This window comes from Nicotiana sylvestris, chromosome 10, assembly GCF_000393655.2.
Source record: "Nicotiana sylvestris chromosome 10, ASM39365v2, whole genome shotgun sequence".
Classification (NCBI taxonomy): domain Eukaryota; kingdom Viridiplantae; phylum Streptophyta; class Magnoliopsida; order Solanales; family Solanaceae; genus Nicotiana; species Nicotiana sylvestris.
Genome location: NC_091066.1, coordinates 160,559,530 through 160,571,750, shown reverse-complemented (window position 1 = coordinate 160,571,750; position 12,221 = coordinate 160,559,530). Strand labels below are relative to the sequence as shown.

At 36.4% G+C, this 12,221-nt stretch overlaps 1 pseudogene; it reads left to right on the top strand.

Moving 5' to 3' along the window:
- Window positions 1-11,452, top strand: part of LOC138880189 (uncharacterized) — a 38,554-nt pseudogene extending 27,102 nt beyond the window's left edge.
- The last annotated feature ends 769 nt before the right edge of the window (window positions 11,453-12,221 follow it).

Sequence of the window (12,221 nt, the reverse complement as noted above, 5' to 3'; positions counted from 1 at the left end):
TACACACATTGTAAACAATCACAACCAACAGAAATAATTTCATATTTTGATCATAAGACGGGCATGAGACAAAGATGACAGAATTAATCAAAACAAAAATATGAAAAATTAACAAGTTATTAAAACAAACGAAAATACATACAGAATACACAAACAGAAATAGAAAAGTACCTCTGAATTTTAATCAGACTCGAACTCAACTTGGCTTCGGATTTGTTTGAAATCAAACAGACCTTAGTCGAAGTATTTTCCACTGAAAATACTTCGACTAAGGTCGATTAAACCTCAATCTTTATTCAATCTGGACAGAATCCAAAAGTCTGGTATTTTTAGGGTTCTTGAAAGTTCGATTTGGGATTTACTCATTTCTGGTTAGATTCGAGGGAAACCAAAGATGTTCTAGGCACGAGGGAGGTCAGAGGGGTAACTGGTGTGAGTTTGAAGTAGGTTGGGATAAGGTCAGGTTGTACTCGAATCTTCAAATGAAGATTCGAGTAGTTCCAGTATGATTCGAACCATGCAACTAACAGATCCTTGGTGAGGGGATTTAGGAGAAACTGTGGTGTTATTTTGGAGGTCATCGGAGAAGATAAGGTTTTCAGGCCAACCTTCGATTTAAGATTCGAAGAGTTGGGGCCTGATTCGAAGGAAACCAATGTTAGATCTGTGTAGAGGATGTTCAGGGGATTCTAGGGTGTTATTTTGGTGACCGGCGGCGTTGATGCCGCCGGGTTTCAGGGCGGTGGGATCCTAGGGCGGCTAGGGTTAGGGGGGGGGTCTGAGGAAGATGATGAACAGTGAGAGGAGGGGGGTGTTCAGTTAGGGGCCGGGGTAGGGGCTTGGGACTTATATAGGGGTGGGGTGGATTGATACTATCCGTTAGATCAAGTAGAATGAAGGGCCAGGATCAATTCATTAAACCAAACGATGTCGTTTGGTTTAATGCCAGGGTCGGCTGAGTCGGGTCACTGGATCGGGTTACGGGTTACGGGTAAAGGGGGTGAGATCTTGACCGTTGGTTGGATTTGATCCAACGGTTTCTGAGAAGCCACGACCAAACGCTGTCGTTTTGGTTCGTCTGGTTTGGACCGGACCTGGGCTAAAGGATTGGGCTGTGGGGGTTAAAATGTTTTGGGCCTGGATTTTAATCCAGGTCCGATTTTGTATATATATATATATACATTTTTTCATTTTTTTCTAATTTAGATTTCTAATTTTAATTATAAAACAATTTTAACTTCACAAAAATATATTAATTATTCTATAACAATTATTTAACACATAGACAAAACATCAATCACACAGTGGAATATTTAAAATAGAACTATTGCATATTTTTTGTGATTTTGTTTAAATTATCTTTTAAATACATAATTAAATCCTATATGCATGCAACATGTATTTTATTTTAATTTTTTCATTTTATTATGACAATGTAAACACTTACGGACATAACACAAGTATTTAACACCACGCAAATTCAAAAAATTACACAGTAAAAGAAATTTATTTTATTTTTTGATTTATTTTGGAGTAGCTTTTCGTAAGGCAAAAATCACGTGCTCACAATAGAAACATGAAAGACGTTGTGGATCTTACCTAATTCAGGTGGCAAAGCTAGCTTATATGCAACCGGACCAATTCTTTCAAGTATTTCATAAGGTCCAATGAATCGAGGACTAAGTTTACCTTTTTGGCCAAATCTCATAATCTTCTTCCATGGAGAAACCTTTAAAAATACCTTATCGCTCACCTGATGCTCAATTTCATGCCTTTTAAGATCAGCATAGGACTTTTGTCTGTCTGAAGAAATTTTCAAACGATCCTTGATTATTTTTACCTTATCTTCAGTTTGTTGCACAATCTGAGGACCCACAAATTTTCTTTCACCAACCTCATTCCAACAAAGAGGCGTTCTACATTTTCTCCCATATAAAGATTCATAAGGTGACATGCCTATACTTGATTGGTAGCTATTATTATAAGCAAATTCTATTAGGGGCAAATGTTTGTCCCAACTAACCTTAAACTCAATAATGCAGGCTCGAAGCATATCCTCCAAGATTTGTATTACCCTTTCAGACTGGCCGTCTGTTTGTGGATGGAAAGCGGTACTAAAATTCACCTTGGAACCCAAAGCTTCTTGCAAGCTAGACCAAAATGTGGATGTAAACCTCGGATCTCTATCAGACACAATAGAAACAGGGATTCCATGCAACTTCACAATCTCATTAATGTACACTCCTGCTAAACGTTCCAGTGAGTAGTCCATTCTGATTGCCAAGAAATGAGCACTCTTAGTCAGTCTATCTACAATGACCCAAATTGCATCATGATTTCTTTGAGTGCGTGGAAGTCCAGAAACAAAGTCCATCGCTATCCTTTCCCATTTCCATTCAGGTATTGACAAAGGTTGTAGGAGACCAGCTGGGACTTGATGTTCAGCCTTTATTTGTTGACATACCAAGCATTTAGAAATGAACTCTGCAATGTCTTTCTTCATACCACTCCACCAATAGTGCTCTTTAATGGTACGATACATTGTAGTACCTCCAGGATGCATTGCATAAGGTGAACTATGTGCTTCAATTAAGATCTGCTTTCTCAATTCATCATCATTAGGAACACACAACCTATTTTTATAAAATAAGGTACCATCTTTCCTTAATGAAAAATTTGATTCTCTTCCATTTTGGACTTCTTCAACCCGTTTCACCAGCTTCTCATCTAACTTCTGTGCTTCTTGGACTTGCTCAAGTAAGACTGGCTTGACTTGCAAATTAGCAATGATAGAACCATTAGAATTAAATGAAAGACAAACATTCATGGCTCTTAATTCAAGAAGCAAAGGTAAAGGACTTAGAGTTAAACTTGCAAGAGAATTGCGACTCAACGCATCTGCAACCACATTGGCTTTACCAGGATGATAATCAATCGTGCAATCATAATCTTTGATGAGTTCAAGCCATCTACGCTGTCTCAAGTTCAACTCTTTTTGTGTACCCAAGTACTTCTTGTGATCAGTAAATATGTGACACTTCTCTCCGTATAAGTAATGCCTCCAAATTTTTAAAGCAAAAATAATGGCAGCAAGTTCAAGATCGTGAGTGGGATAATTCAACTCATGTGATTTCAACTTTCGAGAGGCATTAGCAATTACTTTCCCTTCTTGCATCAAAACACAACCCAAGCCACGATGAGATGCATCACTGTATACCACATAATCTTTTCCTTCAGCTGGCAAAGAAAGTATTGGAGCTTGTGTCAACAAGGATTTGAGCTTTTCAAAGCTCTCCTGACACTTGTCATCCCATACAAATTTGGCGTCTTTCCCCAAAAGTTTGGTCAAGGGAGAAGCTATAATAGAGAAGCCCTTCACAAACCTTCTGTAGTATCCTGCTAATCCCAAGAAAATTCTTATCTCAGTTGGAGTTTTAGGGAGTTTCCAATCAACAATAGCTTGAATCTTACTAGGATCAACCTTCACACCTTCAGATGATACAATGTGCCCTAAAAAGCCACTTCATTCAGCCAGAATTCACATTTGGAAAGCTTCGCGTAGAGTTGTGTCTCTTTCAAAATTTGCATGACAATTCAGATATGCTTATCATGATCTTCTCTATTCTTGGAATAGACTAAAATGTCATCAATTAATACCACCACAAATTGATCGAGATAAGGCTTGAATACATGGTTCATTAGATCCATAAATGCAGCAGGAGCATTTGTCAAACCAAATGGCATTACCAAAAATTCATAATGGCCATACCTGGTCCTAAAAGCAGTTTTAGGAACATCTTGCTCCCTCACACGCAACTGATAATATCCAGACCTCAAGTCAATTTTTGAGAATAAGCTGGTACCCTTTAGTTGGTCAAACAAGTCATCGATTCTAGGCAATGGGTATTTGTTCTTGATTGTTACCTTGTTCAGCTGTCGGTAATCAATACAAAGCCTAAGAGCGCCATCTTTCTTTTTCACAAATAAAACAGGAGGTCCCCAAGGTGAAATACTGGGACGGATGAAACCTTTCTCAAGAAGTTCTTGCAATTGAGCCTTCAACTCTTTTAATTGAGCTGGAGCCATTCTATACAGAGCGATAGAAATAGGAGTAGTTCCAGGGACAAGATCTATAGGAAATTCAATCTCCCTTTCTGGAGGCAACCCAGGAAGATCATCAGGAAAGTCACACACAGTTGGTATGTCCTTAAGACTTGGACTTCCCACTCGTGTATCGACTATATGAGCAAGATAGACATCACAACCTTGACAAATCATCTTCCTTGCCAAGACCGCCGAAATAATATTAGATGTCAATGATCTTTCTCCTTGAACTACTATGTGTGAATGTGCAGGAGTTCTAAATGTCACTTACTTCAACCTACAATCAACCACTGCATGGTTCCTATGGAGCCAATCCATGCCAACAATAACATCATAGTCTTGGAAGGGCATTTCAAGTAAGTCGGCAGGGAAGACCAGATTTTGAATCATGAATGGACAATCTCGGTAAATCCTGTTAATAACAGCCTGATGACCTAATGGACTCGTGACCAGCACATTAAAGTCATGTCTCCCAGATTTAACAGTATCAGGAAATGCAAGTGATGAGCAAACATAAGATTGTGAAGATCCAGGATCAAATAGTGTAACAACAGATATGCCAAATAAGTGAAATTTACCAGCAGCCACGTCTGGGCCATCCTGGTCATTCTTCGGTCTCATAGCATAAACTCGTCCAGTAGCTCTTGACCCACCAGCCTGATTAGCTCCACTCGAACCCGCTGCTTGCATATTTCGAGGTCTAGCACTGCTATTAGCTTGAGAATGAGTAGTGACAGGCTTTTGAACTGATCCCTCTATATGGGTATAAGAAAGAGGATTAGGATTAGGACAATCCTTCACTTTATGATCCATACTTCCACAATTAAAACAAGCACCAGAAGCTGGTCTACATGCACCATAATGATTCTTCCCGCACTGTGCACAAGTAGGTGTATGAGTTTTGCCTTGGCCATAACTTAGAGTACTGGCAGTAGAAAAAATTGACTTATTCTGCTTATGATGTAATGATTTATGTGTACTCTCGGTCTTGGAATAGTCAAACTTTCCCTTTTTGGATGGACCACCATATTCTGAATTACCTTTCCTAAACTTGTTTTCTCTCCTACTAGCTTCTTCCTTGTCAATTCTTTCCCAAGTAAGTGCAGCTGAAATCAGCTTGGAAAAATCATCAAGTTGTAAGATTGCCACTGATTTTCGAATGTAACCATTCAAACCTTCTTCAAATCTTCTGCACTTGTCTCTTTCACCATCAATAATACCTTTAGCATAGCGAGAAAGCCTGAGAAAGTTTTGTTGATACTCTGCAATAGACATACTCCCTTGTCTTAAATTCAGGAACTCTTTCTTTTTATCATCACAATAGACAGGGGGAACATATTTTGCACGAAATGATTTCACAAAGTCATCCCAAGTCAGCACCAGAGGTTTTGCTTTTGCATTTGGCACACTTACCCACCAATCATAGGCATCTTTTTGTAAAAGAGAGATAACATACTTAAATTTGGCAGCATTAGTACACTCCAGTTGTTCAAAGACCCTCTCCATGCGCTCAAGCCATTGTTAAGCTACCGTGGGATCTGTAGTGCCTTCAAATTCAACACCGCCCATTTTTCTCATCTTCTCAAAATTCATTTCACTTGGTTCTGACATTGTCCCAGCTTAGTGACGAAAGAATTCAGCCATCTGCTGGAATGGGGGAGTCATAAATGGAGTATTATGACTCATTGCTCTTGGATTACTGCCCATTTCATTTCCACTAACACAAGGATGATTTAGGTCAGGAAAGGGTTCCTCATTTCCTCCTTGAAGGTGAGGCATGACATTATACTGGGCCTGACTTTCATCAACGGATTCAACAACTCTATTCGAAGAAGTGGCCATATTAAAAGTCCTATAAAAGATAAGATCACACTGCATTAGGGACATGTACATGATGCATATGCACACAAAATACCATAAATTAAATTAAACAAGTATGCAAAAATTTATAAACTCCAAGTCATTTTAAAGAAAGGAAATAACAATAAATACTAGGTACTATCACAACAAAACAAATCCTAGAATCACAAACCGTGGCTCTGATACCAAAACTTGTAGCAACCCCTTTGGGAGGGTACTACTTAGGAAAACAAATCTAATTTCCTACTTACAAAATATTAAAAGAAATATTAATAAAAATATTTAGAATAATTTTAGTAACGGAAGTAGGCCCATGCTAAAAGGTTGAAAGTACAATATATATATATTTTAATACACCATAATTTTATTTTAAATGAAATACAATGTCAAAACATTAACAGATTAAAACAACTTCCTAACTGATTTATACAATCATTCAAAATCACCGCAAGTTTATATTGTACATAAATTTCAAACTATCGGGTATTGTAAGCACGTTATTTTTGCCCTATGAAAGAATTATTCCCAAAAAAAAATTCAAAATAAAATGATTTTCCTTGGTGTGCAATTTTGAGAATTTTTGTGACATTTTTGGATAATTATTTGTATTTGTCTGTGCATGTTTATTTGTTAAATTAATAAAAAAAAATACAAAAATATGTCGCATTTTGCATGAAGGATTTAATTCTACAATTGTTAGTAATTAAGTTTGTTTTACAAAAATTAAAAATTACAAAAATAGGCATCTTTTGCATTTTTAGCATTTAATGTCCAATGGTACAATTTTATGCTTAATTATTACTTAATTGTGCGTTAATTGTCATTGGGAGTTAATTTGCGCTTTTATAACTTAATTTAGTTCTTAATAATAATTTAAGGATTTTTAATTTAGTTTTAGAAAAATAAAAGAAGAAGAGAGAGCAAAAATATAAAGAAAATCGGAATTGGGCATCTTCTTCAAATTCAAGCTACAAGCCCAAAAAATTGCCCAACCTTTTCCATGACCCGGTCCATTTTAATTGGGTCGACCCGGTCCACAACCCCAAAGACCTAACACCCCCCTATCTTGCATCTCAAAAAACAAAACAAAACAAAACAAAACCTAAAAAACCCTAAAGAGATCCGCCCCTCCCTCTTTCTCTCTTCTTCTTCTCCAACTCCCCGAGCTCCCCAACCATGGCAGCTACCCTTTCCCCCTCTGCCTCACCTTCGCACACACGCACAGCCCCTCCGTCGACCAACCACAACACCCAACGACCATGGCTGCCATGGCTAGCGCTGCCACTGCCGCGTCTTTGTCTTCTCCATGGCGAGCTCAAAAAGCTCGTCCATGGCTGCCCTCTTCTTCGTCAAGTTCCAGCAGCGACGTGAACGACCACCATCGTCGCTCAATGTCCAGCAGCTTCAGCTCACCCAAGTCGCCACCTTCATGCCCAAACGACCCCTCAGAACTGCTTGATGACTGCTGCGCATGCTCCTGCTTCAGCTGTGTTGCTGCTGCATCGTCTACTTCTTGTGCTCCTTCTGCTACGTCCAGCCATGGACGAGCTTCATCGAGCTCGAACTCGAGCTCCCATGGCTGCCGCTGCATCTTCTCCATTCGCACTGCTGCTACTGTGCCGCGCTGTTGCCTGCTCCGACGTGTTGTGCTGCTGCTCCTAGAACTGCTACTGTAGCTGCTGCGTCGTCTTCAAACGACGCCAAACGACCATCTTCTTCGATCGTCGTTTCGATCCGGTTAGTGGGTTTAAGATTTGGGTTTCACATTCTTGTTTTGTTCATCGTTGAATTAATTTTTTGGTTTGTTCATATGTTTTGTTGATTTAATTTTCAGATTCAAATGGAACTTTGATTAATTAGTTTTTCAGTTTATTTTATGTGCTTTTATTTTGTATTTGTAAAAGAAATTATTAGTTTAATTTTAATATTGTTAGATGTTAGTTTAAATCGTTTGAATCCGTTGTTTGTTGTAGATTAAATTCGTGTTCATTTTGTCTAAAGTTCGTCTTTAATTTAGTGATTTAATGAGAAGTTATGTTTTGGTTTTTAATTTTTTTTGAATCATGTATCTTTGTTATAATTTTATTGGAGTTAATTAAAAAGATCAATTGATTATTTGAAGTTTAGTGATTTGAATATGTTTATTTGTTTTGTTTAAGCTTAATTCGAATTTGAATAAAACTTGCTTGTTATTGTTATTGAAACTTTTCATTTATGTTCATACTTTGTTTGATTGTTCTTGAATCCGAAATTAGTATAAGTTTGATTTTCTTGTTTGTTGTTTATCATTTATGATTATTTCTTCAGCTTACTTCATGATTTTGTTTAGTTTTAATATAGAAATTGTTGGTTGTAATGTTGTTAGATTTAATTTTAAGTTCAAATGATTATTGAATTTAGAAATCTGAATATACTTGTTTGTTTTGTTGATTGTTGAATCTGAAAGTAGGTTTGTTTGTTGTTTTAAGATATTGTTCAATCAAAATAATTTTAGTTGTTCTTTATTGTTCATCATTTAGTTTGAATTTGTTGTTGAAAATTGTTTAGAAATTGGTTACATTTGCTGTATTTTGGTTGAAATTGATTAGGTGAATTGGTTATAGCTGATGGGGGTAGCTTGGTAATTTGCAGTACGTTCAGGGGTAAAATGGTAATTGCAATAAGGTCAGAGGGGTAGTTTGGTAATTGAACATTTTGAATAATTCTTTATGTTAAGCATGTGGGACAAAATGTAATGGGGTGTGAGTGGTATAATTGTTTATGTTAAGCATGGGGGACAAAATGTAATGGGGTGTGGGTAATATAATTGTTTATGTTAGGCATGGGAGACAAGACATAATGGGTTGGGAATAATTCTTTAGTTTAATATAGTGGGGGACAAGACACAAAATATTGGGGAATAATTCATTTGTTTAAGAAAGTGGGAAGCAAAGCATGCAATGATGGAAATATTTTGGGTTAGGGGTTCAAGATAAGAGTCTTGTTATATATAAGGTCATTTGACACATTCTGGAGGAGGGACTTAGAGGAGAAAGACTTTGACTTAGAGAGAGAGAAAGGAAGAGACTTTTAGAAGAAAAAAAAAATTGAGAGAGTTGACTGAATTTCAAGAAATCAGAATTTGAGAGTAAAAGAGAAAGACAATTTGAACTTTCACTTGAATAATTTCTGTTCGCCTTTCCTCGAGTGTTATTCAAAATCAGTAAACTACTGCATCTTGTATCCGTATCTCTTCTGCTTTGACTGCGATTGCACTTTGGTATTGCTGATTTTTCAATCTGTTACTGGGTTATTCTACTGGTTGTTACTGGTTTTGTGGTGTTGCTGAACCTGCTGTCGCTGTGTTATTACTGCTGCTGACTCCTTCTTTTCTTCTTGTACTGCCATTTTCAGGTACACATTTGTACACTTTTGGCTTGAGGCGAAATGAAATATTGACCAGGCTTTGTTCCTGTTGAATTCCTCCTGTTTAGATTTGTGTTTGAATAGAATTTTTTCTTTCTTTGTATAAAAATGTAGTTGATTGATTAATGAATAATGGGGTCGCATGTATAATAACTCCTTCATCTAATAATGTTAGTTTAAATTAATCAAAGAATAGTTAATCTGTTTTGATATTATTGTGTGTCAATCTCATGTTCTAGTGTTATTAAATAATAGAATATAGAACGAAACTTTATAGTATTCACAAAAGTTGTAGATCTATGTCTTACCGTTTCTGAACATCTTGAATCACCAACATATCAATTTTGAACAAACAGTTATGCTAAAATTACTAACAGCAGTACATGAAGTATTTCAAGAACTGAAAATCTGGGCAGCACCTGTCCTGTACTTTTTGACCCTTTTTCAGGTATATACCGACAAAACTAGATTTGGATTCCTTCATAAAAATTATAGATTTATGAAATACCTTTCCAGAAAGTCCTGGATCACTTAAATCGGAGCTCTGTACAAAAAAATATGTAGAAAATACTAGTAGGTGTCTAGTATAAAAACGAGTTTAGAAACTTACCAAGAGGAGCAACTTGATCTTCACCAAAAACGAATTTTGTGCGTTGATTTAGTAGAAATCCATGGTTTTTTTTTATGAAACTTCAGCTTCTTGTTCTTACGGAGGAGAGAGAGATAGAGATAGAGAGATAGAGATAGAAAGATAGAGATAGAAAGAGAGAGAGGTAGATAGTTATTCTTCTTTGTTTCTGAAGAGTAGAAGAATAGGGAGTTTATGGACATATATGAAATAAAATGGTTCCCCAACTACTAAATATTCTTAGCTAAATACAAAAGGTTGGAAACCCAAAACTTAATTATATACTATATTTACTAACAACTCGTCAAAATAATATTAAGTGTTACATATAGCAACACCATGGAATTTCATTGCCAATATTAACACAACCTAAAGTAAGAAATTTTCATATATTGACCATTCTATATTTAGGAAGTGCAAAGTAAAATATTTCCTCGTTATAAAAAAAATGCTCAATCAAGAATGCAAATATTGTAAAATAATTTGGGGTGTTACACTGCATTTGTGTAAGAGGCTGTTTTCACGGCTCGAACCCGTGACCTCCTGATCACATGCCAACAATTTTACTACTTACGTCGAAGCTCACCTTCAGGCTTATGACTAAATCATGGATAAGATTTTATTGACTGTCTCCCATTTATTTTGTATTTGCAACTTATAATAAATTCTTAGAATATACCATTGGACATGTTCATTTTGGTCTGCAGGGAACAGAAGATGAAGTAGTTGATTTTTCACATGGTAAAAAACTTTGGGAGCTCAGTAAAATGAAGTATGAACCCTTGTGGATAAATGGAGGAAATCATTGTGACTTACAAGTCTTTCCTCAGTTCTTTACTCATCTCAAAAAGTTCATAACTTCAGTGGAAAGACAATCAGATCGCCAAACTATTGAGGAAAGTATAATTGACTTAAATTATACTCTTGATATTACAAATGAAATTAAGTGCAGACCAAGGATTGAAGAGATAGAGAAGTCAAGAATCAGTACTGAACATAAAGAGATCATTGCAATAAGGCCTAGCACAGACAGAAGAGTACTAAAGCCAAGAAATAGTGTTGACAAGAGGGAAAAACTAAGAAAAAGTATGGATTACTTTGGAAATCAAGAATTAGCACTGATCTAGCTGAGAGAGGGAGGAACAACATCGACCGGTAAAGAATTTTTACACTATCAATATATATTAACATGTTATAGCAGTGGACCTACTTTATTTTCCACGTTAAGTAATTTCAGTTTACTTATAATTATCTTGACCTGATAGGCTGATAGTGTAAAATTCTTTTGCATGCGGCACGTTTACTTATGGTCTTACAATATGATTAGCAATATCATCATGCTGTATTTTGACTATTGATTTGGACTGATTGCAGGTTTGGAGATATGATGAGATCAGTAGCATATTGCAATATTGACTGTTTGAAGCAGACACTATCTGAGGAGGACTAATACAATCAAAGTCTTTAAATTGTTACTCCAGTTAGTGTCTGTAAAAGCAATTTTTGGCTGTTATTTCCCTTTGTTTGAATTTCTGTTAATCTTTGGAGCAACGATTAAGTTGTCTCCGTGTGAACTATAGGTCACGGGTTCGAGCTGTGGAAACAACCATTAATGTTTGCTTTAGGGTAGACTGTCTACATCACACCCTTTGGGGTGCAGTTCTTCATTGGCATAAATACGGGATGCTGCATTTTCTTTTCCTTTCTTGTGTAAACTGTGAGTGGCACGCTACAACAAAAGCAAAAGGAAAAGGGAAAAGAAGAAGAGGTATGTAAAGGATAGAAAGGTGAAATTGAAGCCATTTGCATAATGTATGGTCCACATTGAATATTATTTCATTACCTACATGTTTGTGATTTGAATTTGTCTTCTTTTTTCGAATTTTAGTATTGGTCCCTACATTTGCAGTCCATTTTTTAAGATTGTTATTTCTTTTGGAAACATTCTTCACATTCTTTATCATGCAAATGATTTCTGGACCCCCCTCCCCCCCTCCTTACATGATTTTTGTTCTAAACTTTGTTTTTGAAGATTAGAAGATCTAAAATAAAGAAGCAAAAGCAAGACAAAGTGATTAAAGAGCTAGTAAATGAGGTTCTTAATTATAAATAGAAGAAGAATATGCTTTTATACTCCAGAATTTGCTTTTTAAAGGGGGCCACAAAGATCATGATTTCAACGTTGGGGAATGGGTTGGGGACAACCTAAATGGAGTAGCACATT